At 40.3% G+C, this 27888-nt stretch overlaps 1 protein-coding gene across 1 annotated transcript in view; it reads right to left on the bottom strand.

Annotated features, from left to right (window-relative positions):
* BTBD9 (BTB domain containing 9) overlaps nt 1-27888 on the bottom strand; it is a 784099-nt gene that overhangs the window by 630365 nt on the left and 125846 nt on the right. The window lies entirely within an intron of this gene.

The following is a 27888-nucleotide window of genomic DNA, read 5'->3' as shown; positions in this document are numbered from 1 at the left end:
CACGCTGTTATATCAGGAGAGTGAGAGACCCCTAGAATGTACGCACCAATTAACAGCTAAGCACACTGTGATATCAGGAGAGTGAGAGTCCCCTAGAATGTACGCAACAATCAACAAATAAGCACAGTGTTATATCAGGCGAGTGAGAGACCCCTAGAATGTACACACCAATCAACAGCTAAGCACACTGTTATATAAGGAGAGTGAGAGACCCCTAGTATGTACGCACCAATCACCAGCTAAGCACACTGTGATATCAGGAGAGTGAGAGACCCCTAGAATGTACGCACCAATCAACAGCTAAGCACACTGTGATATCAGGAGAGTGAGAGACCCCTAGAATGTACGCACCAATCAACAGCTAAGCACACTGTTATATAAGGAGAGTGAGAGACCCCTAGAATGTACGCACCAATCATCAGCTAAGCACACTGTGATATCAGGCGAGTGAGAGACCCCTAGAATGTACGCACCAATCAAAAGCTAAGCACACTGTGATATCAGGAGACTGAGAGACCCCTAGAATGTACGCACCAATCAACAGCTAAGCACACTGTGATATCAGGAGAGTGAGAGACCCCTAGAATGTACGCACCAATCAACAGCTAAGCACACTGTGATATCAGGAGAGTGAGAGACCCCTAGAATGTACGCACCAATCAACAGCTAAGCACACTGTGATATCAGGAGAGTGAGAGACCCCTAGAATGTACGCACCAATCAACAGCTAAGCACACTGTTATATCAGGAGACTGATAGACCCCTAGAATGTACGCACCAATCAACAGCTAAGCACACTGTTATATCAGGAGAGTGAGAGACCCCTAGAATGTACGCACCAATCAACAGCTAAGCACACTGTGATATCAGGAGAGTGAGAGACCCCTAGAATGTACGCACCAATCAACAGTTAAGTACACTGTTATATCAGGAGACTGAGAGACCCCTAGAATGTACGCACCAATCAACAGCTAAGCACACTGCGATATCAGGAGACTGATAGACCCCTAGAATGTACGCACCAATCAACAGCTAAGCACACTGTGATATCAGGAGAGTGAGAGACCCCTAGAATGTACGCACCAATCAACAGTTAAGTACACTGTTATATCAGGAGACTGAGAGACCCCTAGAATGTACGCACCAATCAACAGCTAAGCACACTGTTATATAAGGAGAGTGAGAGACCCCTAGAATGTACGCACCAATCAACAGCTAAGCACACTGTTATATCAGGAGAGTGAGAGTCCCCTAGAATGTACACACCAATCAACAGCTAAGCACACTGTTATATCAGGCGAGTGAGAGACCCCTAGAATGTACGCACCAATCAACAGCTAAGCACACTGTGATATCAGGAGAGTGAGAGACCCCTAGAATGTACGCACCAATCAACAGCTAAGCACACTGTTATATCAGGAGACTCATAGACCCCTAGAATGTACGCACCAATCAACAGCTAAGCACACTGTTATATCAGGAGAGTGAGAGACCCCTAGAATGTACGCACCAATCAACAGCTAAGCACACTGTGATATCAGGAGAGTGAGAGACCCATAGAATGTACGCACCAATCAACAGTTAAGTACACTGTTATATCAGGAGACTGATAGACCCCTAGAATGTACGCACCAATCAACAGCTAAGCACATTGTGTTATCAGAAGACCAGGAGACCATTTAGAATATACACATACAGGTATCTTGCAGAGTCTCAGACTCTAGAAAATAATGGGGCACTTCTGGGCAATCATGATTAACATTCTGGGTTGATTTAATGGATATTTGATACTCACAGAAGTATTGCCGCCAGAAATGGTGCAACAAAAGACAACCTGGAACCTGTTATCCAGCACATTCCTCTAGGTCTGTGCACACCAAGCTTCTAGGCAAATAATGGACAAATGCAAACAGTTATAAAACGGGTCATTTACATTTGCAACTAGTTTATGAGCTTTTGAATAGCACGGTTGTTTTGTGTCTCACTTAGATATTGAGTTTATTTATTATTATATCAGATTATGTGTCAGACAATTAAGGTGCAAAAATAATACGCTCAAATATGTTACAGCATTTTACTATTGCACTATTGGTTGCCTATAACTGTGTTTAACTCCAGAGCAGCAATGCACTACTGGGAAGGAACGCTGAGCCCATCTAGTGAATCAATGACAAAAATGCATATGTGCATAGCCGCCAGTCAGAAGCTAGATCTCAGTACTGCATTGCTATTCCTAAACAGTTAGGTATACTTTTCAACAAAGGAAATCAAGAGACAAATATGCAATTTGATAACCTAATACAATTTCAATGTCTCTTTAAATCACACTCTGACTGATGTCCCTTTAAAGGACTAGGAAACACAAAATTGTTATTTTGTGATTCAGACAGAATTTACCATTTTTAAAACGTTTCCAATTTATTTCTATTATCTAGGTAGGCACCTGGATCATTACATAGCGCTGTTATCTAGTGCTCTTGGAAATCGATAACAATCTTGCAGAAAAAACTGTCTTATAGTGCTCCAGAAATGGGTCGGCACCTAAGCATACATCATTAAAAACTGCATGCTCTATCCCAATTGTGAAATAAAAAAACTGTTTCATATCCCTTTAACTTCATTACTTACTATATCTTTTTTATGGTTTGCATTGTTTATATTGAGACTAATTTTATTATGAAATATATTTGATTTCTTTACCTTGAATAGCCGTGTATCATGATTACATTCATGTTGATATGAATTAGCTACTTTATATTCTCACAGTTGAACTTTTTCATATTACTTTTTCGCTGATTCTAGAAAAGGCAAGTTAGCACTTCCCTTCCAGTAGCCAGAGGGCTGTTTCTGCCCGTTCAGTAGAGTTTGGCATCTCTGTAACATTACACAGTACCTTAGCAGTGAAAGCAAAGCTCATCTACCAAAAAGAACGTTACGATTGGAATGTCTGACTTGAGACAAGAGGATGAGAGACTTGTCTGAGCACTTTCTCATGCATGTGCAGTTATGCAGCATGAGTTTGGGTAATTAGACCTCTAGCTCGAAGACATAAGCGATTTGCCACATTAGAATGTGTGGGATGGAACTGAAGTTATAGCCATGAAAAGCAGCAGACAGGGTGCAAATATCTCAAAAGTCATGTCAAATGCACCCCAAGGTAGAAGCGCTCTCCAAGGAATCAATATGAAGATATTTAAAAGAAGCGCATGAGTTTCTTATCGCTTTTAATGACTGCCTTATGCCGTAGGGAGGTCTGGCTTAGTAATTCCAGGTTCATTTCCTAAACAATATTCATGTCTGTATTGTCATTTTCATGGCAGATTGAACAAGCTCAGTGAAAATAGACAGACTCATATATTCACATCCTGTGCTTCATAGGGCCGAATTATAGCTCTAATCTATTTTCAAGGCTCAGAAATTAGCAACAGGACAAATGGCAGAAAGCTGCAAATGAAATGATTGCACAATAAAACAAACTACACATGAAAACTGGGTATCACATCTAGATATTGTACTGTACAGCACACAGTTTAGTGTTAGATTTAGTGTTTACACATTAGGTAAACACAATAAGACAGTAAATAGCGAGCAAACAATGTGAGTCGCCCCATGACGCTCCGTTTAGTAAGTGATTGAGCTAACAAACTTCTTTGCTACACAACAATATACAAAAGTGCTTTTTAACCTTTTCAGTACTGAGAACTTCAGCAGCAAACGAGCAGATTATGATGAGTAGATGCCCAGATATTTAACAGCAGATCACACCACTGCTGTGTGACTTCCAACTGTTCCACGTTAATGCTCAAAAGAAGCAGGTATTTTAATTCTTACATAAGTAGCTAACATAGCCTGAAATTCAGAATATACAAAATACACAAATGAGGTCCCATCTTATTAAAACCTGGGTACTACAGACACCCAGAGATTTCAAATTTATGCCGAAATACTCCTAAAAACAGTGTACAATTATTTAAACATAAATGTAAAAATATTTTCAAACAATCATTTGTATTTCAAATCTCGATACATTTCATTTGGGTTTATGAAACAGAACAAACCTATAGTAGTGTGATTTAAAGCTTTTGGTTTTTAGGCATTAATTCGTACTTACACTATTACTGATCACTAGTGGATCCCTGAACTAGTGCAAAATGCAGGTATCCTACAGACCATACGCTTGTTGCAGCAGGACCAGTCTCCTCTTACCATGAATCAGTCATTATGTACACAAGGTCATGTACCCAGTGCTATGGAATTAAGCAGCACTAAATGACTAAACAAATTATTATTATGATTCATTTTATTACAGCAAGGTCCAGTTTATTCTAGCAGATCTTCTAGCTCAGAGCTCTTACAGAGGACAATTCCCCAAAAATAATGAAGCACAAATGTCCTGGTTAATTTCCTATGAAATCTCACTTCTATCATGGTGTAAGTTTTAACATGAAAAATGTCAAACTTATGTGTTCAAAATCTAGAAGCCAGCACCATTGAATTAACAAATGGTGTTCAAAATCTAGAAGCCAGCACCATTGAATTAAAATATATATATAGCATATTCATAAACAACTATGTTTACACACATACAGTATATACATATGTGTAATTACTATGTATATTTTTATGACACTATATCATAATACAATAACACCAAGCTAACTTTTCGCTGTGGCTGGCAAAAGACGGCAGGGGGGCACCCATGGGTCTCTGGGGACCAGGGCCTTATTTCAGGGCTCCAGTGGAATACTGGTGCCTCTATATGTCGTGCCCTGCTAAGGCACAATATTCAGTGAATACATTTTTTTACGATCAGAGCAATATCCCTTTAAGGGAAGTGGGTACTGATACTACACTGTGTTTATCCACTTAAAGGATTGAACAACTTATATTCATGTGTAGGGAACAAAGTAGAATACTCCTCCAGCTAGCAGAGGTGTAAGCTTTTTGGTACAGGGGCGCAAAATCACAGAGTGTGATAAGAACCAGCACTTAAATGTAACCCTAGAATATAGAATGGATGGAGTATATGTAGGTTTATATAAATATGTTCTGGTTTCAAATTGTATTCAAACGCATTATAGTTTAAATAGCAAGTATGCAAGTAGAGTAGATGTATGGAGTACTTATAGATAAAATAGGTATTAAAGTGGGATCTGCACTAGCTGCTATGGGTCCAATAACCAATAGGGCCGGATCTCCTTTTCCTAGAAACCCATAACGAGTAAATGAATAGAGCAAATAGAGAACTGGATATGTACCCAACGCTATGTATAGATACCACAATCCTATAAGAACACAAAGTGGAGTAGAAACACACATACAGTATATATATATATATAACTTTTAGCCGGTAGCCTAGCACTCCATCCGCCGTAGTGTCATGATACCCCGGGTGCTATCCTCAAACTATAGGCATGTCCAGAAAATGGAGGGCACTCACAGGTTTTAAAGTAATAAAGAGTAATCAATTTTTATTTTCCAATTCTATAAGTCATTGTGATGTCAACGTTTCGACCCACATCTGGGCCTTCATCAGGACAATGAATAATCGTTACAGGGCGTGCTTAACATGCACAAATGCTCCCATCAGTAATCAATGATGTGGGTCGAAACGTTGACATCACGATGACTTATAGAATTGGAAAATAAAAATTGTTTACTCTTTATTACTTTAAAACCTGTGAGTGCCCTCCATTTTCTGGATATATATATATATATATATATATATATATATACGTATATAAAAATAAATAAAAGAGTACTATGATTCACTTCATATGCATGACATTAATCTATAATTCTAGTAGAGAATATATATAGATGGATGCATTTGTATTTATTGGTGTGTATGGAAACTGAGTGCAACATAACATATCAATTCATCTTGAAATATATGCATCCATCTATATATATTTTCTACTAGAATTATTGATTAATGTCATGCATATGAAGTGAATCGTAGTACTCATATTTCTACTCCACTTTGTGTTCCTATAGGATTGTGGTATCTATACGTAGCGCTGGGTAAAGATCCAGTTCTCTATTTGCTGCACTTATATTCATGTGTATCTATCTTTCTGCTATCTGTTTTTCTTCACCTCTTGGTACATTATAAGGGTATTGCTAGTGGAGACGCATATTAATATATTTTCTGTGCTCATATGCCACTATTGAGATTGAGGGGTTAATACATCCTGTTTCCTGCAGTGAACTTAAGGTCTCAGAGAAACACAATGCCATTTCATTATGGAAATGTGACCAGGCAGCAATGCTGGATAAAACCCTTTTTTGTTTGTAAGGTTTGTAAATTAAAGATGCCCATTAATGATTCATTAAAGTTGTCCTTGGAAAGTCACTTGAGATGTGCACTTAGGATAGAGGCTGGGATTTCAATACAGAGATTTCCCAATGTGGCAGCACAGGTTGACACTATAGGGTTTATTTTATCAAGATGAATCCCTTAAAGCTTGCACCCCCTATAACACATCTAGAGAAGGAGCTTATTCCAGTGCCCTTTGGTACACAGATGAAAGCTAAACTTACAGCTCTCGTATTGCTTCTAATACTGTCTTATGCATGGACTGACTTTATACAGTTTGGAATCTGATGAGATATATGTATCACAATTTATTTGCTTTAGGCCCCTACATAAGAGTGTTGGGTGCTATACATAAAATCTCAGGTGAAGAATAATCACAGGCCCCTCACGTGTAACATAAAAGGGAGGATTTCTCATGTGACAAACACAACGATTCATTAGAATTTTAATGCAGACAGGGTCATGTAAGCAACTGGAAATACTAAATATTGGAACACAAGTCCAGGACTACTTGTAGACTGCAATACTCACACTGTAATGTTTATCTGAGAGATGACTGCAGCGCACTATTTAACATTACAAGTAATACTGCAGAAAAATAAATGATAAGTCTACACACAGTTCCAACCTAAAGCCGATAGTGAATAGCTCATTAAAAACATACGATTCAAATGCTATAGTATGAAATCTTAACTAACTACATACCACCCATCATTTTAGGAGGTTAAGGGCAGCAGTTGCCATTTTGTGGATGGAACGGTGTCGGAGATGGCGGGGTCACAGGTGGATAAAAATTAGTGGCCGGGGTCACGGGCATGTCTGGTTGGTGGGTGTGTCTTGTCAGTGGGCGTGGCCAGGGGTATATGGGCAGGGCTAATAAAATTATGCAAATAGGGATATAGGTCTCAGTTGTTTCAGACAGAGCTCAGAATTAGGGACTGCCCCTCTCAAACAGAAACAGTTAGGAGGAATCTGTTTGGATCTATACTCGTGTGAATGATACTGAAATAGGCACTGACTTGCGATATGCAGCAAGTAGACGTTTCAGGTAACATTTTTTTAACTAATGCTGACAAAGATGTTCATAAAACCTTTGTAACATAGTCCTGCAATACAATATGTAGCGATGTGCTGCAGCTTTCTCTGGTAGCTAGGGGGTTAAGCATTATTTGAGAGCACACCAGTGCAATAATGTTTTATCTGCATATGAGCCTTCAATTATTTTATTTTCCCTTCAAACCAGATTCTGTTGTACATATCCCAGTATGGCTGCTAATGAGATAAACATCGTATTGCTGAAGTGTAATTTTCCTTGCGGGCTTGCTGGCTGAAAGAATTCCTAATTAATGATGAAAACTTGCAAAGTTGCCGAGCAGGCAGCAGCAAACTTTCAGAGTGGACAAAGCAGTAAATATTTCTACAAATATCAAGCAGGCTTGTTGGCAAGGCCATTAATAAGGCTCCAGCAAACTCTGCATTACTTCACTTGGTTATCGGTTTCACACTGCAGGGGCAGAGGTTTCTCGTTTAGGAAGCCATGTTTTAAAGTGCGCATTGACCTGGGAATAAAACCTTATCCCTTATTTATAAAGCGCCAATAGTTTGTGCAGCTCTATACACAAGTGTGAGACAGTATACAAGCCTACATAAGGTACAGTACTACACACGTTTCTTTTTAACAGATCATTTGCTTTGTTCCCAATAATATTCTTTGTTGAAGAGCTACCTAGGAAGATATCTGGAGCACTGTCATATAGTGCTCTTGAAAATGGATAACATTCTTGCACAACTGCTGCCATGCATGCTCCTGAGCTCACATCTCTGCTTTTCAACAAAAGTTACCAAAAGAATGAAGACATTTTGATAAATAGAAGTAAATGTGAAAGTTGTTAAAAACTTCAAGCTTTATCTGAATCATGAAAGAAAAATTGTGGGTTTCATGTCAATTTAAAGGGACATTCCAGACAAAATTGGAATCCACATGGAAGAATTTCAGTTTTGAATAGAAGCCTTTTTGTAATATAAATGTATTAGCAAAAATGCTTCTAATAAAAGCTATAGCTGTTTCAGAAGTGTATTTAAGTATGCACCGTGCACCAGCATTTTATACACAGCACTTGCCCAGAGAGTCTAAGGTGCTTGTACCATCTGGTAATGAATTGGTTAATCTAACTATGCTCCACGTGCAGAGAAAAATGTTAACACTAAAATAGTGATAAGCTTTTACTAGAAGCATTTTTGTCAATACATTTATATTGCAAATAGGTTTCTATTAACAGATGTATTTCATCTATGTGCATTTACATTTTGTCCGGAATGTCAAAAAAAGGATCACAGATAAAAAACAGAATTTATGTTTACCTGATAAATTACTTTCTCCAACGGTGTGTCCGGTCCACGGCGTCATCCTTACTTGTGGGATATTCTCTTCCCCAACAGGAAATGGCAAAGAGCCCAGCAAAGCTGGTCACATGATCCCTCCTAGGCTCCGCCTACCCCAGTCATTCGACCGACGTTAAGGAGGAATATTTGCATAGGAGAAACCATATGGTACCGTGGTGACTGTAGTTAAAGAAAATAAATTATCAGACCTGATTAAAAAACCAGGGCGGGCCGTGGACCGGACACACCGTTGGAGAAAGAAATTTATCAGGTAAACATAAATTCTGTTTTCTCCAACATAGGTGTGTCCGGTCCACGGCGTCATCCTTACTTGTGGGAACCAATACCAAAGCTTTAGGACACGGATGAAGGGAGGGAGCAAATCAGGTCACCTAAATGGAAGGCACCACGGCTTGCAAAACCTTTCTCCCAAAAATAGCCTCAGAAGAAGCAAAAGTATCAAACTTGTAAAATTTGGTAAAAGTGTGCAGTGAAGACCAAGTCGCTGCCCTACATATCTGATCAACAGAAGCCTCGTTCTTGAAGGCCCATGTGGAAGCCACAGCCCTAGTGGAATGAGCTGTGATTCTTTCGGGAGGCTGCCGTCCGGCAGTCTCGTAAGCCAATCTGATGATGCTTTTAATCCAAAAAGAGAGAGAGGTAGAAGTTGCTTTTTGACCTCTCCTTTTACCTGAATAAACAACAAACAAGGAAGATGTTTGTCTAAAATCCTTTGTAGCATCTAAATAGAATTTTAGAGCGCGAACAACATCCAAATTGTGCAACAAACGTTCCTTCTTTGAAACTGGTTTTGGACACAGAGAAGGTACGATAATCTCCTGGTTAATGTTTTTGTTAGAAACAACTTTTGGAAGAAAACCAGGTTTAGTACGTAAAACCACCTTATCTGCATGGAACACCAGATAAGGAGGAGAACACTGCAGAGCAGATAATTCTGAGACTCTTCTAGCAGAAGAAATCGCAACTAAAAACAAAACTTTCCAAGATAATAACTTAATATCAATGGAATGTAAGGGTTCAAACGGAACCCCCTGAAGAACTGAAAGAACTAAATTGAGACTCCAAGGAGGAGTCAAAGGTTTGTAAACAGGCTTGATTCTAACCAGAGCCTGAACAAAGGCTTGAACATCTGGCACAGCTGCCAGCTTTTTGTGAAGTAATACCGACAAGGCAGAAATCTGTCCCTTCAGGGAACTAGCAGATAATCCTTTTTCCAATCCTTCTTGAAGGAAGGATAGAATCCTAGGAATCTTAACCTTGTCCCAAGGGAATCCTTTAGATTCACACCAACAGATATATTTTTTCCCAAATTTTGTGGTAAATCTTTCTAGTTACAGGCTTTCTGGCCTGAACAAGAGTATCGATAACAGAATCTGAGAATCCTCGCTTCGATAAAATCAAGCGTTCAATCTCCAAGCAGTCAGCTGGAGTGAAACCAGATTCGGATGTTCGAACGGACCCTGAACAAGAAGGTCTCGTCTCAAAGGTAGCTTCCAAGGTGGAGCCGATGACATATTCACCAGATCTGCATACCAAGTCCTGCGTGGCCACGCAGGAGCTATCAAGATCACCGACGCCCTCTCCTGATTGATCCTGGCTACCAGCCTGGGGATGAGAGGAAATGGCGGGAACACATAAGCTAGTTTGAAGGTCCAAGGTGCTACTAGTGCATCCACTAGAGCCGCCTTGGGATCCCTGGATCTGGCCCCGTAGCAAGGAACTTTGAAGTTCTGACGAGAGGCCATCAGATCCATGTCTGGAATGCCCCACAGGTGAGTGACTTGGGCAAAGATTTCCGGATGGAGTTCCCACTCCCCCGGATGCAATGTCTGACGACTCAGAAAATCCGCTTCCCAATTTTCCACTCCTGGGATGTGGATAGCAGACAGGTGGCAGGAGTGAGACTCCGCCCATAGAATGATTTTGGTCACTTCTTCCATCGCTAGGGAACTCCTTGTTCCCCCCTGATGATTGATGTACGCAACAGTTGTCATGTTGTCTGATTGAAACCGTATGAACTTGGTCCTCGCTAGCCGAGGCCAGGCCTTGAGAGCATTGAATATCGCTCTCAGTTCCAGAATATTTATCGGTAGAAGAGATTCTTCCCGAGACCAAAGACCCTGAGCTTTCAGGGATCCCCAGACCGCGCCCCAGCCCATCAGACTGGCGTCGGTCGTGACAATGACCCACTCTGGTCTGCGGAACGTCATCCCTTGAGACAGATTGTCCAGGGACAGCCACCAACGGAGTGAGTCTCTGGTCCTCTGATTTACTTGTATCTTCGGAGACAAGTCTGTATAGTCCCCATTCCACTGACTGAGCATGCACAGTTGTAATGGTCTTAGATGAATGCGCGCAAAAGGAACTATGTCCATCGCCGCTACCATCAACCCGATCACTTCCATGCACTGAGCTATGGAAGGAAGAGGAACGGAATGAAGTATCCGACAAGAGTCTAGAAGTTTTGTTTTTCTGGCCTCTGTTAGAAAGATCCTCATTTCTAAAGAGTCTATAATTGTTCCCAAGAAGGGAACCCTTGTTGACGGGGATAGAGAACTCTTTTCCACGTTCACTTTCCAGCCGTGAGATCTGAGAAAGGCCAGGACAATGTCCGTGTGAGCCTTTGCTTGAGGAAGGGACGACGCTTGAATCAGAATGTCGTCCAGGTAAGGTACTACTGCAATGCCCCTTGGTCTTAGCACCGCTAGAAGGGAGCCTAGTACCTTTGTGAAAATCCTTGGAGCAGTGGCTAATCCGAAAGGAAGCGCCACGAACTGGTAATGTTTGTCCAGGAATGCAAACCTTAGGAACCGATGATGTTCCTTGTGGATAGGAATATGTAGATACGCATCCTTTAAATCCACCGTGGTCATGAATTGACCCTCCTGGATGGAAGGAAGAATAGTTCGAATGGTTTCCATCTTGAAAGATGGAACCTTGAGAAACTTGTTTAAGATCTTGAGATCTAAGATTGGTCTGAACGTTCCCTCTTTTTTGGGGACTATGAACAGATTGGAGTAGAACCCCATCCCTTGTTCTCTTAGTGGAACAGGATGAATCACTCCCATTTTTAACAGGTCTTCTACACAATGTAAGAACGCCTGTCTTTTTATGTGGTCTGAAGACAACTGAGACCTGTGGAACCTCCCCCTTGGGGGAAGTCCCTTGAATTCCAGAAGATAACCCTGGGAGACTATTTCTAGCGCCCAAGGATCCAGAACATCTCTTGCCCAAGCCTGAGCGAAGAGAGAGAGTCTGCCCCCCACCAGATCCGGTCCCGGATCGGGGGCCAATATTTCATGCTGTCTTGGTAGCAGTGGCAGGCTTCTTGGCCTGCTTTCCCTTGTTCCAGCCTTGCATTGGTCTCCAAGCTGGCTTGGCTTGAGAAGTATTACCCTCTTGCTTAGAGGACGTAGCACTTTGGGCTGGTCCGTTTTTACGAAAGGGACGAAAATTGGGTCTATTTTTCGCCTTGAAAGGCCGATCCTGAGGAAGGGCGTGGCCCTTACCCCCAGTGATATCCGAGATAATCTCTTTCAAGTCAGGGCCAAACAGCGTTTTCCCCTTGAAAGGAATGTTTAGTAGCTTGTTCTTGGAAGACGCGTCAGCCGACCAAGATTTCAACCAAAGCGCTCTGCGCGCCACAATAGCAAACCCAGAATTCTTAGCCGCTAACCTAGCCAATTGCAAAGTGGCGTCTAGGGTGAAAGAATTAGCCAATTTGAGAGCATTGATTCTGTCCATAATCTCCTCATAAGGAGGAGAATCACTATCGAGCGCCTTTATCAGTTCATCAAACCAGAAACATGCGGCTGTAGTGACAGGGACAATGCATGAAATTGGTTGTAGAAGGTAACCCTGCTGAACAAACATCTTTTTAAGCAAACCTTCTAATTTTTTATCCATAGGATCTTTGAAAGCACAACTATCCTCTATGGGTATAGTGGTGCGTTTGTTTAAAGTAGAAACCGCTCCCTCGACCTTGGGGACTGTCTGCCATAAGTCCTTTCTGGGGTCGACCATAGGAAACAATTTTTTAAATATGGGGGGAGGGACGAAAGGAATACCGGGCCTTTCCCATTCTTTATTAACAATGTCCGCCACCCGCTTGGGTATAGGAAAAGCTTCTGGGAGCTCCGGCACCTCTAGGAACTTGTCCATTTTACATAGTTTCTCTGGGATGACCAACTTTTCACAATCATCCAGAGTGGATAATACCTCCTTAAGCAGAATGCGGAGATGTTCCAACTTAAATTTAAATGCAATTACATCAGGTTCAGCCTGTTGAGAAATGTTCCCTGAATCAGTAATTTCTCCCTCAGACAAAACCTCCCTGGCCCCCTCAGATTGGGTTAGGGGCCCTTCAGAGATATTAATATCAGCGTCGTCATGCTCTTCAGTAACTAAAACAGAGCAGCCACGCTTACGCTGACAAGGGTTCATTTTGGCTAAAATGTTTTTGACAGAATTATCCATTACAGCCGTTAATTGTTGCATAGTAAGCAGTATTGGCGCGCTAGATGTACTAGGGGCCTCCTGAGTGGGCAAGACTCGTGTAGACGAAGGAGGGAATGATGCAGTACCATGCTTACTCCCCTCACTTGAGGAATCATCTTGGGCATCATTGTCATTATCACATAAATCACATTTATTTAAATGAACAGGAATTCTGGCTTCCCCACATTCAGAACACAGTCTATCTGGTAGTTCAGACATGTTAAACAGGCATAAACTTGATAATAAAGTACAAAAAACGTTTTAAAATAAAACCGTTACTGTCACTTTAAATTTTAAACTGAACACACTTTATTACTGCAATTGCGAAAAAACATGAAGGAATTGTACAAAATTCACCAAATTTTCACCACAGTGTCTTAAAGCCTTAAAAGTATTGCACAGCAAATTTGGAAGCTTTAACCCTTAAAATAACGGAACCGGAGCCGTTTTAACACTTTAACCCCTTTACAGTCCCTGGTATCTGCTTTGCTGAGACCCAACCAAGCCCAAAGGGGAATACGATACCAAATGACGCCTTCAGAAAGTCTTTTCTAAGTATCAGAGCTCCTCTCACATGCGACTGCATGCCATGCCTCTCAAAAACAAGTGCGCCACACCGGCGCGAAAATGAGACTCTGCTTATGCTTTGGGAAAGCCCCAGAGAAATAAGGTGTCTAATACAGTGCCTGCCGATATTATAATATCAATAAACCCAGATAAAATGATTCCTCAAAGCTAAATATGTTTTAAAACTGAATCGATTTAGCCCAGAAAAGTCTACAATCTTAATAAGCCCTTGTAAAGCCCTTATTTACCATCGTAATAAACATGGCTTACCGGATCCCATAGGGAGAAATGACAGCTTCCAGCATTACATCGTCTTGTTAGAATGTGTCATACCTCAAGCAGCAAGAGACTGCACACTGTTCCCCCAACTGAAGTTAATTGCTCTCAACAGTCCTGTGTGGAACAGCCATGGATTTTAGTTACGGTGCTAAAATCATTTTCCTCATACAAACAGAAATCTTCATCTCTTTTCTGTTTCTGAGTAAATAGTACATACCAGCACTATTTTAAAATAACAAACTCTTGATTGAATAATAAAAACTACAGTTAAACACTAAAAAACTCTAAGCCATCTCCGTGGAGATGTTGCCTGTACAACGGCAAAGAGAATGACTGGGGTAGGCGGAGCCTAGGAGGGATCATGTGACCAGCTTTGCTGGGCTCTTTGCCATTTCCTGTTGGGGAAGAGAATATCCCACAAGTAAGGATGACGCCGTGGACCGGACACACCTATGTTGGAGAAATCAGGAGCATGCACGGTGACTTAAAGGGACGTTGTACACTAGATTTTTTGTATAAATGTTTTGTAGATGATCCTTTTATATAGCCCATCTGGATGTGTTTTTGTAAAAATGTATAGTTTTGCTTATTTTTAAATAACACTGTGCTGAATTCAGACTCCTAACCAAGCCCTAAAGTTTTAGATGTATACTGATGTATACAGACGTCAGACTGCTTCTGTTTGTATAATGGGTCTTTTCATATGCAGGGGAGGGGGTAGGTTCTGCTATCCGCCCCTTTCAGTGGGTGTCCCAGCCTAACCTCATCAACTGTGCTAAATTGGGAGCTTCTAAGTACGTTTTTAAAAGATTTTATGCTGGATTTTTAGATCAGTATCTGTGCATAGTATGCTTTATAGTAGTATCTTTTACATGCGGTTAAAGGGACACTGAACCCAATTAATTTCTTTTGTGATTCAGATAGAGCATGCAATTTTAAGCAACTTTCTAATTTACTCCTAATAGCAAATGTTCTTCATTCTCTTGGTATCTTTATTTGAAAATCAAGAATGTAAGTTTAGATGCCGGCCCATTTTTGGTGAACAACCCGCGTTGTTCTTGCTGATTGGTGGATAGATTCAGCCACCAATAAACAAGTGCCGTCCAGGGTTCTGGACTTTCTTTTTCAAATAAAGATAGCAAGAGAATGAAGAAAATTGATAATAGGAGTAAATTAGAATGTTGCTTAAAATTGCATGCTCTATCTGAATCACGAAAGAAAAGATTTGGGTTAAAAATCCCTTTAAATGACAATTGGTGTATACTGCCCCTTTAAGCACTGTACTGCAGCTATTTGTAACAATGTTGTATATATATCGCTCAAGAGATGTGCAATGCTCTGAAGCCTACTTCAGTATACTCTTATGGAAAGGAGCTAAGGAGTCAACTACAAATTATACCATGAGAAAGAGATATAAATTTAATAACAGAAGAAAAATGTATTTTTCCCCCCTTAAAAACTGCATCAAGAAATCTAGATTTCCAACATGACACTGTGACTTGCTTTGCTGTAACGGCTATTGTCAGGCTGTTGCATGCACCTACTACTGCCGCACCACACTGTCACAAATTAGCTTTGAAATAACCACCCTCTGACTTCAGCCCATGACTATCAATGACTTTTCCCTGCAAAACCTAACCTGAACTTTAGTAAATTCCTTGCCAAGTTTCCAGTTTTCTGCCATATTAGCTCTCGCATTAAGGTCATGTAGGTTACGCACCGTGTTAACGGAATATAAAATGAGCTCTGACTAACGATCTAAAGCAACATTAGTTCTTCAGCTAATATCTCTTTATACAAACATCACATTACCCTTCCTGCCGCTTACATTTTCTACATTAAAATCATCTCCAACTCCCCAGTCCCCTCTCTTGTTAGCAAAATAAATTAAGCTCATATCCCATCTTGCCTTTTTGTGTCTTTATTATACAATTCTGATCTCAGGAAAACTTCAGGCTTCTTATCCATGACTAGAACTATCGGTACTCTGTTACCTATAAGATAACCTCAGAGGCAGGGCTCAAGGTTCTGCAAAAGGCCTTATCATAATCCCCCCCTTGGTTTAACCACTGTATTTGAGACATGGAACCCAACATTTTTTTTTCTTTCATGATTCAGACAGAGCATGCAGTCTTTAAACAACATTCCAATTGTTTTACTTCTATTAATATTTTTTCTTTGTTCTTTTGGTATCTTTTGTGGGAAAGCAGGGAGGTAAGCTCTATGTTGCAGCTGAATGTTATCCATTAACAAGAGTACTAGATGACAGCACTATGCCCTGCAACCTTTACAGTATGTAGCAAGTACCCCTGTAGGGTTACAGTTTTCTCCTATGTACCCCAATTGTAGCACAAATATTATTGATCTTTTACATGAGCAAGAAATCATGTGTATCACTTGATTTCACAAACTTGTATCATATATATATATATATATATATATATATATATATATATAGGAATCAGATAACAGAAAATAATAAACACATAAAATACAGATATATATAGTCCATTGGAATTAATATCTATATGCAATTAAAGTGTTGTTAAATTAAAAAGAGGGAAATAAACTATTTTCTGCATGATGAGGGAATTATTATTTTTTGTACCATATGTTTAATAACTATTTCATACACAGGTACACTTCAGTATGATGCACATTTATCGAACACGTGTCTCATTTACACTTGGTCACAGTAATACACTTTCTCTGCTCATATAAGGGAAGCTAAGAAGCTAGAATCTAAGGATTAAGAAATGTGGGGTGCCTCAGTGATTGAGCAGTGGTCTAACCTAGGCAGGGAAATACTCACACTCTGCCCTGTTGGGATTGCTTGAGGGTAGAAATGAGAAACACAGCTTTATTTGATGTCATGTTTACAATAGCTACATCAGGAAAAAATAAATATTGAAGGCCAATTCCTAGAGTACCCCTTGCCAATGCCCCAAATACCCCCAGGGGAACATTTACCACAGGTGGAGAAACTAGGATGTAGATCTAAAATAATAATTTAAAATTGTAAAAGAAAGAAGATTTTTGGGTTTCATGCCCCGTCAAGTAAAACAGACCAGAATACCGATCTCAGAAACATTCTTGCAGTAACTTCAACTTCATTGCATCTAATTTAAACAACTCTTGTTTTTCAGTGACGTAAGTTTTCTCCAAAATGCTGCAGATTGGCTTGGTAGGTTTGGACAAATACAATTTGAAAATAAAAGCAAAAAGTGTTAACCCCTTCATGGGTGAATAATAGTGTTCACATTGGAACAAAGTAAAAATGCGGCAATGCGATTGTGTGATTTCAAGCTCAGGATTGCAAAGTGATATTGCAGGCACAGTCAAACTTCTTGCATGCAGGTCCTGGAATCTAGAATACAAACCCTGGCAGGTTTACATTGCAAAGTAATACACAGCTGTCTATGATCTAATACAGCTTAAAGGGGCAGTTAAGATACCACATGTGTTTCCTGTAATTAATTGTTCACCCAGAAAACATATATCTGACCATACAATGCAGAGCAGATGAGATATGGAAGAGTTTTATTATAACATTTCAACTTATCATCTTAGCGCTCCACTGTCTGCCCACAAAGTCAGAGTTTTTTTTATTTTGACAATCATGGCTTCAACAGCCAACATGAGATCGTATGTATGTCTTCATTAAATGATACAGTGTGCATTCCCCTTCCTCCAGCATATGCACAACAGTAAGAGCTGGCTGAAATACACACAGTGCTATTTCTACATCAAATTTCACCATAGCCATCTGTGCCCATTATGCATGTGCAGTGGGAAAGCAAAAGCACGCCATTTCTTTTTATATGGGCAGCCTGAAGAGTGTTGAGTGACGCACCTCTCCACAGCTTTCAAAATTAAGACACCACCTCAGGCTTTGTGGACAGACAGGAGAGCACTGAGATAGTTTAAAAGTCTAAAACAAACATCTTGGAGGGGGGGCGTGTCCATACGGCAGTCATGACTGGTTGCTAAAATGGAAGATCCAGAAATCCTACAGATAATCCACAGATTATCTAAGAAACCGCAAAGAATCTAAGAATCTATCATTTGCTGCTGTTACTAAATCTGGATGGTAGAATTTACTTAAACATGGATAAGACTCACTGTAAAATGATTCAGGACCTCTTGGTCACCCTGGCTCAACAAATGGACAGCAACTTTACCCATCTGCTATCTCTAGTTCAGTCTCAAACTAAGGAGTATGAACACGGAACCTAACATGGCGGCTGTTGCAGAGCGGGATAGCCTACGCAGCACTTCACAATCCTCCTTCTGTGCGACAGAGCCTACTCAAAGCTATTCCCTACTTACAGAGTCAGCAGATACGAAGCTGCAAGGAGCTGATTGCAACATCAGGTGTACTGAAACCCCTAATCCCACAGCCACTTAGCCTCAGTATGAGAGCACAGCGGAGGTGAAGCCACTTCATGATCGGGCGGATGCAGCCGACTGCCCGCTACAAAAGATGGAGCGACATTGTGCTCCGGAGCCGACTGGTGCTCGTGAACCCTCCCTCGCGAGTACCGTGTTCTCCTAAAGGCGACATTAAGTCCTCACACTCATCTCCGCTCTTTGCGCCAGGTGGACTTGTGGCGGTTGAGTATCCATACCTGCTGGTATCATTTCCTTCATCGCTCCGACCACCTTTTTCCCTGTTGCAGCCCTGCATCTGCGGCCACTCGTCTTGGGATTGGGTAACACTTCCACTGCTCCCACGTATGATCCACACAAAGGACTATGAAATTGTATACCTCGCTTACATACCCCAATGATGACTTTTCAGTCTGAAATATTTAAATATGGGCACTTATAGACCTACATAGTTGGTGTGAGGTGAAGCCCCATTTACAGGACATTAATTAGTTTGAAAACTCTCCTTAGGAATGTATTTGTCTCACTGTTTTGTATTATTCTCTAAGCAGACATTGAATATCTAGATATGTTATGAACAACAGAAATGAAGATTCCAGCGCCTAAACTACTATATACCTGCTACACTATAAGGAAGATCCCCTATCAGATCTAATTAGTAGTAACTTTAAGATATATATAGAAGCACCAAAAAGGCTAATGTATATCATTGGCTTATTATAATCAAATAGTATCAGGAAGAACAACTAGAGGATTCTATACAATACGTTCCGTAAAAATTGTTTTTAATCAATATGGGTTATGGGTAAACAAACCCATCACATATATTTTTATAATTTCATAATGTAAAAAATACAATAAAAATACAATTACAATAAAAAACAATAAAGGAAATGTCGATACAATAACAATTTATGCTTACCTGATAAATTTATTTCTCTTGTAGTGTATCCAGTCCACGGATCATCCATTACTTGGATCACCCACAGCAGAGCTGCTATATAGCTCCTCCCCTCACTGCCATATCCAGTCATTCGACCGAAACAAGCCGAGAAAGGAGAAACCATAGGGTGCAGTGGTGACTGTAGTTTAAATAAAATTTAGACCTGCCTTAAAAGGACAGGGCGGACCGTGGACTGGATACACTACAAGAGAAATAAATTTATCAGGTAAGCATAAATTATGTTTTCTCTTGTTAAGTGTATCCAGTCCACGGATCATCCATTACTTGTGGGATACCAATACCAAAGCTAAAGTACACGGATGATGGGAGGGACAAGGCAGGAACTTAAACGGAAGGAACCACTGCTTGTAGAACCTTTCTCCCAAAAATAGCTTCCGAAGAAGCAAAAGTATCAAATTTGGAAAATTTGGAAAAGGTATGAAGCGAAGATCAAGTCGCAGCTTTGCAAATCTGTTCAACAGAAGCCTCATTTTTAAAGGCCCAGGTGGAAGCCACAGCTCTAGTGGAATGAGCTGTAATCCTTTCAGGGGGCTGCTGTCCAGCAGTCTCATAGGCTAAACGGATTATACTCCGAAGCCAAAAAGAAAGAGAGGTTGCAGAGGCCTTTTGACCTCTCCTCTGTCCAGAGTAAACAACAAACAGGTTAGATGTTTGACGAAAATCTTTAGTAGCTTGTAAGTAAAACTTCAAGGCACGGACTACGTCTAGATTATGCAAAAGACGTTCCTTCTTTGAAGAAGGATTAGGACATAATGATGGAACAACAATCTCTTGAATGATATTCTTGTTAGAAACCACCTTGGGTTAAAACCCAGGTTTTGTACGTAGAACTACTTTATCTGAATGAAAGATCAGATAAGGAGAATCACAATGTAAGGCAGATAACTCAGAGACTCTTCGAGCCGAGGAAATAGCCATCAGAAAAAGAACTTTCTATGATAGAAGTTTGATATCAATAGAATGAAGGGGTTCAAACGGAACCCCTTGAAGAACTTTAAGAACCAAGTTTAAGCTCCATGGAGGAGCAACAGGTTTAAACACAGGCTTAATTCTAACTAAAGCCTGACAAAATGCCTGAACGTCTGGAACTTCTGCCAGACGCTTGTGTAAAAGAATAGACAGAGCAGAAATCTGTCCCTTTAAAGAACTAGCTGATAATCCTTTGTCCAAACCCTCTTGGAGGAAGGACAATATCCTAGGAATCCTAACCCTACTCCATGAGTAATTCTTGGATTCACACCAATGAAGATATTTACGCCATATCTTGTGATAGATTTTCCTGGTGACAGGCTTTCGTGTCTGTATTAAGGTATCAATGACTGACTCGGAGAAGCCACGCTTTGATAGAATCAAGCGTTCAATCTCCATGCAGTCAGTCTCAGATAAATTAGATTCGGATGATTGAAAGGACCTTGTATGAGAAGGTCTTGTCTCAGAGGCAGAGTCCATGGTGGAAAGGATGACATGTCCACTAGGTCTGCATACCAGGTCCTGCGTGGCCACGCAGGCGCTATCAGAATCACTGATGCCCTCTCCTGTCTGATTTTGGCAATCAGTCGAGGGAGCAGAGGAAACGGTGGAAACACATAAGCCAGGTTGAAGAACCAAGGAGCTGCTAGAGCATCTATCAGCGTCGCTTCTGGGTCCCTGGACCTGGATCCGTAACAAGGAAGCTTGGCGTTCTGGCGAGACGCCATAAGATCCAGTTCTGGTTTGCCCCAACGATGAACCAATTGAGCAAACACCTCCGGATGGAGTTCCCACTCCCCCGGATGAAAAGTCTGACGACTTAGAAAATCCGCCTCCCAGTTCTCTACACCTGGGATATGGATTGCTGATAGGTGGCAAGAGTGAGACTCTGCCCAGGGAATTATCTTGGAGACTTCTAACCGCTAGGGAACTCCTGGTTCCCCCTTGATGGTTGATGTAAGCCACAGTCGTGATGTTGTCCGACTGAAATCTGATGAACCTCAGTGTTGCTAACTGAGGCCAAGCTAGAAGAGCATTGAATATTGCTCTTAACTCCAGAATATTTATTGGGAGGAGTTTCTCCTCCTGAGTCCACGATCCCTGAGCCTTCAGGGAGTTCCAGACTGCACCCCAACCTAGAAGGCTGGCATCTGTTGTTACAATCGTCCAATCTGGTCTGCGAAAGGTCATACCCTTTGACAAGTGGACCCGAGATAACCACCAGAGAAGAGAATCTCTGGTTTCCTGATCCAGATTTAGTAGAGGGGATAAATCTGTGTAATCCCCATTCCACTGACTGAGCATGCATAATTGCAGAGGTCTGAGATGCAGGCGCGCAAATGGCACTATGACCATTGCCGCTACCATTAAGCCGATTACCTCCATGCACTGAGCCACCGCAGGGCGCGGAGTGGAGTGAAGAACACGGCAAGCACGTCAGGTAAATTTTAATTTCTACAGAATCTATAAGAGTCCCTAGGAAGGAAACCCTTGTGAGAGGAGATAGAGAACTCTTTTCTTCGTTCACTTTCCACCCATGCGACCTCAGAAATGCCAGAACTATCTCTGTATGAGACTTGGCAATTTGAAAGCTTGACGCCTGTATCAGGATGTCGTCTAGATAAGGAGCCACCGCTATGCCTCACGGTCTTAGAACCGCCAGAAGAGAGCCCAGAACTTTTGTAAAAATTCTTGGGGCTGTAGCCAACCCGAAGGGAAGAGCTGCAAATTGGTAATGCCTGTCTATAAAGGCAAATCTCAGGAACCGATGATGATTCTTGTGAATCGGAATGTGAAGGTAGGCATCCTTTAAGTCCACTGTGGTCATGTACTGACCCTCTTGGATCATGGGTAAGATGATTCGAATAGTTTCCATCTTGAATGATGGATTTCTGAGGAATTTGTTTAAGATCTTTAGATCCAAAATTGGTCTGAAGGTTCCCTCTTTTTTGGGAACCACAAACAGATTTGAATAAAAACCCTGTCCTTGTTCCGTCCGCGGAACTGGATGCATCACTCCCATTACTAGGAGGTCTTGCACGCAGCGTAGGAATGCCTCTTTCTTTATCTGGTTTGCAGATAATCTTGAAAGGTGAAATCTCCCCTGTGGAGGAGAAGCTTTGAAGTCCAGAAGATATCCCTGAGATATGATCTCCAACGCCCAGGGATCCTGAACATCTCTTGCCCACGCCTGGGCGAAGAGAGAAAGTCTGTCCCCTACTAGATCCGTTGCCGGATAGGGGGCCGTTCCTTCATGCTGTCTTGGAGGCAGCAGCAGGCTTTCTGGCCTGCTTGCCCTTGTTCCAGGACTGGTTAGATTTCCAGGCCTGCTTGGATTGATCAAAAGTTCCCTCTTGTTTTGAAGCAGAGGAAGTTGATGCTGAACCTGCCTTGAAATTTCAAAAGGCACAAAAATTAGACTGTTTGGCCCGTGATTTGGCCCTGTCCTGAGGAAGGGTATGACCCTTACCTACAGTAATGTCAGCAATAATTTCTTTCAAACCAGGCCCGAATAAGGTCTGCCCCTTGAAAGGAATGTTGAGTAATTTAGACTTTGAAGTCACGTCAGCTGACCAGGATTTAAGCCATAGCGCCCTGCGCGCCTGGATGGCGAATCCGGAATTCTTAGCCGTTAGTTTAGTCAAATGAACAATGGCATCAGAAACAAATGAGTTAGCTAGCTTAAGTGTTCTAAGCTTGATTTCAGTCAAAAAAGGGCCTTTTTCAAGACATCATGATGATGTCTTGAAAAAGGCCCTTCAGAGGGCTGAAACGCGTAGACGGAGAATCGACACACGATTTGTGAGGCTTGCCATATTTCCAGGATATAACCTATTGGGGTAAGTTTATTTACCAATATTCCAAACCCCATAGGCTTTTTGTTTAGTGCACTTTGTTTCTCTTTTTTCTAGGAATTGTATGTACTGATTTAACTCGGATCATCACACCCCTAGGACCATCGGCTACTTTGGACCCTATATCGAGGGACATCAGCAAATTGGACCATATTGACTTTTACCCATTCCATTTAGGACTTTCCACTATTACTTTTTTATTTTTAAGTTTGGGATTTTTTGTATTTGAACATTTTGTATTGTTTGTAATACTGTACATTTGGATATTTAGGATTATCACATATTGGGGATATTGACTTCACTAGTCACTGTGAATTTCACGTAGTTATTTTTCACTTAGTTATTTTTATACCTTTTGTAATCAGTACCGCTTGGAAAGCGGAGGAGTGACACACATGTGATTCAGAAGGAATCATTGTATATCTTGTCCACAGCTAAGAATTGAGAGATTTTTAGTGTTTATTATATGTTTATTCAATTTTACATTAGAACATACCAGTATCGTTCTATTTAGGATAGAATCACTCTAATGGTTTTGTACACACTCTGTTTGCACTTATTTTTCAATAAGTTTATTTGTTTTGTTCACTGGTCATTTGGAAATTGTGATTTTTTTTGACAATCTATTGGACATATTTTGAATGTTAAGACTCGCTGTGTTTTATTATTAGATATTATATTCTTCACATTTATTGTTGAATATTCAACAAATTGGACTATTTGTGATTCTAGTTGCACTTGTCATCTTCAACGGGATATAAGGTTCCTGTTATCAGTCTATAGGTTCCATAGGGGCCACCTTTATTTTCAATATTTTTTCATTTTTATTTTCAATATCTTTTTTATAACCAATATATCATTAATCCATGGCCATTTAGGGATTGATACTATCCACCAGGATTAGTAGCCAATCCTATACTTGTAGCCAATAAGCTCAGATTTTATATTTTATATTTTATATTGTATCGACATTTCCTTTATTGTTTTTTATTGTAATTGTATTTTTATTGTATTTTTTACATTGTGATATTATTAAAATATATGTGATGGGTTTGTTTACCCAAAACCCATATTGATTAAAAACAATTTTTACGGAACGTATTGTATAGAATACTCTAGTTGTTCTTCATGATACTATTTGATTATAATAAGCCCTGTGATATACCTTCGCCTTTTTGGCGCTCCTATATATATATATCTTACACTTGAATATCTAGATGCCTGCTCTATTTATTGTGCTTTATTAAGATTTAAACTTGTGTACTCACATAGTTAGCGCTTATACAGCCAACCTTAAAGTTGATTAACTACACTAGCTTTCATTCCAAGTTTAACCTGTATGCATGTTACTGTGCGTCTAGTTCCTGTTTTATATTAGAGAATTGTACCTTCTTAGAGTGTTTGGCACGTAGGACATAACGCAGAGGAAGATTCATATTCTCATTCCCTTTTTCAAGCTGTCAGAATCATACAGGCTCAAGGCCTCCACAGTTTAATTACACAGAATCCCACAGCATTGGGAGATTACATTGAAGACAGACATATAATATTAAAAGCATATTTCCCAGAGAGGGAAACATCTAGCTCACCTATCATCCAAATTCTAACTAGGATATCCCAATATGTACCCCCTCATAGAGAACTGGGTCTATACTCTCTTATTATTGAAGACATCTTCTCCAGCCTATTGTATAAGTAGTAGGATAGACGATAAAACTAGTAAAATCAGACAGAATTACGCCACAGAGCTGAGCTTCCCATCAGAGGTTCTCAAATATATATAAACCCATTAGATGTCAGTTTAACACCTACTATCTAGCCAAAACGTTTAATTGATCTAATATGTTACTCCATAAATTATACCTATACCATATTTTAATATACCATGTTCAAGAGTGGCTAAATATCACCCTCAGTATACAACATTTACCTATGCCACTTCTTTTCACTACTACTCCAATTATAGTAAATCAGCTCTATATTTCAGTATTTTATCACTATGTCACATAACTCTTATATTACTCGTTTACTCCTATATGTTCCCCACAGGTAACTTTATATCATACGCTGTATAGTAATCTCTCTTGTTTCTGTCCAAAAGTGAGCAGCTAGTGGTTACCAAGACTGCACCGTCATACACAAGCGATTGGCCCACAAGTGGTCAGATCAGTAACCACTCTTATGAGAATGCTATTTATATAAAAGAGGTTCCTGTCGTATCACACACTATATCAGTTCCTACTGACTGTATGTATTCTACTGTTATTTTGTATTCTTGATTTCTGTAGCATGACCTTTAATTGCTTGTTGAATTTTGTGCACAACCTCAATAAAAGAATATATAAAACAAATAGAAAACAAATATCTTGTTTACTGCACTTGTTTTTCAATAGCCAAATTCCCCCCACCACTTGCCTTATATATAGAACCTAATATGGGCTTCAGTTTGCAGACAAGGTTAGCCACGGCCAATAATCATTGGAAAGGTTTAATATGGGCTCATTGTAGCTTATTTTCCGACAGAATTTTAGCCGGTGGTCAGTAAAATAAGCAGGGCTGGTGCACCCAATAAAAAGGTCCTGGGGAGAACACTGAAGTGAATTCTTCTGCTGTTGATATCGGTTAAAGCCAAGTAGGTCAATATATGGAGCAAGGTTAGCCTTGAGAAGTCTGCAGTGTGCTTTCCCAGCTCTGATATTTAGAAAATCCACAGAGCTAAATTAAATAAAAGGGGGACAAAATAAATATTGCAAATTGTTTTATTATGCATAACAAAACATTTTATATTAAAATCGCAAGGTGTTTACTGTACTTTTAAAGGGACAGGGAACCCCCAAATGTTCTTTCATGATTTGGATAGAACATACAATTTTAAACAATTTTCCAATTTACTTCCATTTTCAAATGTGCTTCATTCTCTTGTTATCCTTTGCTAAAGGAACAGCATTGCACTACTGGCAGCTAGCTGAACACATCTAGTTAGCCAATCACAAGAGACACATGTGTGCAGACACCAATCAGCGGCTAGCTCTGCTCCCACTAGTGAAGGATATGTGCTTATTCTTTTTCAACAAGGGATACCAAAAGAACAAAGCACATATAAAAACAGAAGATAATTTAAATGTGTCTTAAAATGACCTGCTCTATCTGAATCATGAAAGTTACATTTTGTCTTTTCTATCCCTTTAAGGTCATTTTGGATTTATTTTTTTGAAGCAACTTCCACCATAAGTAGACAGTAGAATGAAGCATCTTTTTTTGGACTGTAGTAATAGGGTTAAATAAAGTGTTATTTAGCAGCCCAGCTCTGAGGACTCCTGAAAATACTCAATCTGCAGAATGATTGGAATAATAAACTAGCAGCAGGCTCTGAGCATCGTTTCCCTCCCAGTTATACGAATCCCCCGCATTCCTGTGGATACTGAAATATTAGCTCGCTGTTCAGCAAACATATTGCTGTCATTTCCCCACAATTGAAAACTCAACGAGACCTCTCATTGCAAGGTAATAGCAAAGCTGCTTCTGTCACGCAGTAAGAATCATTCTGAGAATATCTGTGCACTGACATATAGTACACGATCGCCTTACTGCACAATGATTGTAATAACCAAGCCAGGAAAACACACCTAGATTTTACTAGTTTAAACACTAGAAAGACCCGAATAATTCACAAACTTTCCAACTGTAAGTCACATAAATCAGGACAACAAAAGCAGTTGGAGGCAGCTGATTAGCGTTTACAAAACCTCAGCAAAGCTACAAATGTTCTAGAGCGCAGGTGGTGGCAACATTTAAAGGGATACTGCACGCAAACACTTATTATCCATTAAACAGATTAAAGGGCTATTATACAGCTGGGCCTGAGCACCCAATCAGCAGCACTCATCACACGACTCAGGTGTGCAACTAGCGCTGCTGATTAGGTCACTTGTAGTTTGCAGACAACACCAGCAGTGTTCTGCGAGTCCTGAGCAGTACTTACCTCTGGATTTAACCCATTTGCAGGGTGTAAACACAGATTTGCAGGGTGGATATTGCTAAAATGACAAGCTCGTATAACAGTATGTCATTATTTTCAATATTACAGCCCTTTATGTTAAAACAAATTTAAAAAAAACGGAAACACTACTGGTGCTAAATGATCAGCTGATCACTGGCTGATGAGGACATTTCCTACAATTGTATAGGTGAGCAGAGACGTCACCAAAACTATGAAAAACAAATAATAAATAATTAGAATTTTCAACATATGGACATGATTTGATGAGAACTGCAATACTTTTTAAAGTATTCTTCCTGATACAATAAAAATGTTTAATGTTCCTTTATAAAATAAAAACAAAAGTAACAATCTAAAGCCAAACATTCAACTAAAGAAATCAAGGTTACTGGGATCTCCACACCTAGCACTCCCCAGCACAGCTATCTGTTGTGATTGTGAACACCAGCACTCTCTAAAGGATGAGCGCCTCTTTGATATGCTTATGAAGAGAGCACAGGATAGCAGGGAATTAATTACTGAATACAGGGAGTGATTACATTGCAATTAGCTCTAGTTCCCAAGGCATTACATTGTGTGATCTGAGATATCGCAGAAAATGCTGCACATCTGCAAAAAGATACATGCAGGAACTGTTAGCGCATTC

The sequence above is a fragment of the Bombina bombina genome, chromosome 4 (genome assembly GCF_027579735.1).
Source record: "Bombina bombina isolate aBomBom1 chromosome 4, aBomBom1.pri, whole genome shotgun sequence".
Classification (NCBI taxonomy): domain Eukaryota; kingdom Metazoa; phylum Chordata; class Amphibia; order Anura; family Bombinatoridae; genus Bombina; species Bombina bombina.
The sequence above is the reverse complement of the archived record's forward strand: the minus strand, read 5'-3'. Positions and strand labels throughout refer to the sequence as shown.